The 2964-nt window shown below is 32.3% G+C and overlaps 1 pseudogene; it reads right to left on the bottom strand.

The window, feature by feature from the left end:
* Positions 1–788: 788 nt before the first annotated feature.
* Positions 789–1049, bottom strand: LOC118841338 (annotated as a pseudogene).
* Between the last annotated feature and the right edge of the window lie 1915 nt (positions 1050–2964).

Here is a 2964-nt window from a genome sequence, read left to right as displayed (position 1 = left end):
TTAAAAAGGTATAATTTCATTTAAAAGGGTACAGCCTCTGTGCCCAGTTATGCTTTTATGACTGCTTCTGAAAACAAACAGGTGAGATTAAGAAGAGAGGGATATAAACCAATAGAGTAAGCTTGCTGATATCTTTTCTCTTGAGTCATCATGACAATCATCAAACATTTCTGTTTTATAAATGCAGAGATGTGGCAGTTATGCAACTAAAAATAAAAGCAATGTAGCCCCAGGTTACGACCCCTTGATTTATATCTTCATAAGAGACTACATTATTTACAAATTAACTGTATATTAACCATCACATGTAGCATGATACTTAAAGTTTGACTCTAATATAAACTTTGTCCCCTTGACATTTCACATCGTGTCATCTTACAGTGTTCGCTTTCAAGTTGTCCATTTCATTCAAGTAAAATATTGATGCCATATATAAACACTTAAAAGAATCAATTCTAAAGCATTTCTTTTACCAAGTTCAAATGTAGTTCTCAGCTAGAAAAGAAAAAAAATCACTTTTAGTTTGCTTACTTTATATTATGAAAACGAGCAATAAAACCCACTTCCGTAATGAGTTCTCTACCACTTTAATCAAATTATTCCTGGATGAATTAGATATTCTAACCCTGTTGGATTCTTGATCATTTTCAGTACTGTTGAGAGCAGCAGAGCTGCGCTGACAATGAGTCTAATCTGTCATACTTCATAATTCAGGCAAACTGGTATTCAAAGGAATATTTACCTATGTCCACGAAGAATAGTCTCAGCATTTGTTTTAAATTTTTTTTTACAAAGAACTATGATGTTGCTGTTCTTTCTGAAGGTTCAAATTGTTCCGCTTCAAACTTTTCCTCGAACTTTAAGTAGTCTCTTCTTTTATCAAAATGTTTAATTCACTGTTGGGGGCAGCTTGATTCCAAAACGCTTCTTAACTTTTTACACTTAGAGGTATCATCAGTATTTTCATCGAAGTATTTCCAGTAGTCATCTTGAGTTCCCCAGCAAACTTGCCTTTCTTTCATGGAAGGCGCTGTCATTTTTATTTCTGTTTGGAGGCAAACACCTAGCCCTTCCGGTGAAATCCCTAAATTTTCAAGAAATGTTTATTGAGCTTTTCTTTTCATATCACCTAGATTTCTCCCATATCACACCTCCTCCCTACCAGAGAGCCATTCCTTACAATAAAAGATGCTCTTTAAAAAATAGAAAAAAGGAAAAATCAGCAAACCAATTTATTAAAGAATCTGACATTATATGCAATATTCCATGAAGGGGAGAAATCTTTTCATATCTCTTCTTTGGTACTAAACTTATTCTTTTACTTTTCCAAAATTAGTTTTTGATGGCTTTGCGGGTGTGGTTCTTTTCACTTACATGATTATACTCACTATGTGTATTATTTTCTTGGCTCTCGTAACACTTTTCATCAGTTCATACAAATCATCCCAAGTTTCTTTAAATTCATCACATTCTTCATCATTTACAAAACCATAATAATCCATTACATCAATATGCCACAATTTGTTTCACCGTTCCCAACTGATGGACATCTGTTTTGTTTCCAGTTCTTCGATATCACAAAAAGTACTGCTGATATTTCAGTGTATATGGAGCCTTTCACTTTGTCAATGACCTTTTAGGATATATACCTAGCATTATTGCTAGGTGGCGCCATAGTGCGTAGAGGGTTAGGCCTGGAAGTCAGGAAGACTCATTTTCCTGAGTTTAAATCTGGCCCAAGACACTTACTAGCTGTGTGACCCTGGGCAAGTCACTTAACCTTGTTTATCTTAGTTTGCTCATCTATAAAATGAGCTGGAGAAGGAAATGGCAAACCACTTCAGAATCTTTGCCAAGAAAACACCAAATAGGATCATGAGGAGTTGGACATGACTAACATGACTGAACAACAAGTGAAATCTTTGGATCAAGGAGTTTTAGCTATTTTATTTTCACATTGTTTTCCAGAATGATTGTACTAATTCATAGTAATGCAATGTGCATCTTTCCAGAATCCTTCCTATTTCCATCTTTTCTTATTTTTGCTCATTTCCCGGGTGCACAGTAAAAGATTAGGGTTGTTTAGATTGGCATTTTTCTTATTGTTGGTGATTTGGAGCATGCTTTAATATGGTTTTTAACAGTTTGCGATTGCCTTTAGATAATTGATCTTTTATATTCACTGACCACTTATCTCACAGAGAATAGAATTTGGTTTTATGTATATCTATAACCAAATATATTTATATATTAAACTTAATTAATATATATAATTTAATATAAATTAGATTATATATAATATACATTATATATAATATAAATTAAATGTATATAAACAAATATATATGTAAAACCCATACATATACATATATAAATATGCACACATACGCACACACACACACATAGTTGGTTGTCTCCATATCTCCATTATAGATTCTTTATCAGAGATATTTGAAATAAAGTTCCTCTCTGCTCCCAGTGAACTGCCTCCTTTCTTATGCTAGGTGCATCAATTTTATTGGAAAAGAAGGTTTTTCAATTTCATGTAATCAAAATTATTTATTTTAACTTTTGTAATTGCCTCTATTCCTTAGCTGGTGAAAAACTAATTTCCTAACTTTGGTAAAAGGTATTTGATTGATTTCTATTCTTTTCAATGGTATCATCTTTAATATTCAGGCTCTGTATACATTTTGAATTTTTTGTGGAATAAGTTTATTGGTCTAAGCCTAATTTCTGTCAGAGGACTTTAAAGTTTCCCCCAAAATTCTTATCCCATACAGAATTTCTTCTGAGGCCATTTAGGTTTGAGTTTTATCAGACATGGTTGTTCATATTAACTATTCTGATTCTTCTTTTTTTAGCCTGTTCCATTGGTTTACTTCTCTATATTTACTATATTATATATATATGTATATATTTCTATATTTTCTTCATCAATACCAAATGTTTTTGATCATTGTT

This window comes from Trichosurus vulpecula, chromosome 3 (genome assembly GCF_011100635.1).
Source record: "Trichosurus vulpecula isolate mTriVul1 chromosome 3, mTriVul1.pri, whole genome shotgun sequence".
NCBI classification, from domain to species: Eukaryota; Metazoa; Chordata; class Mammalia; order Diprotodontia; family Phalangeridae; genus Trichosurus; species Trichosurus vulpecula.
This window is presented reverse-complemented; position numbering and strand designations above follow the sequence as displayed.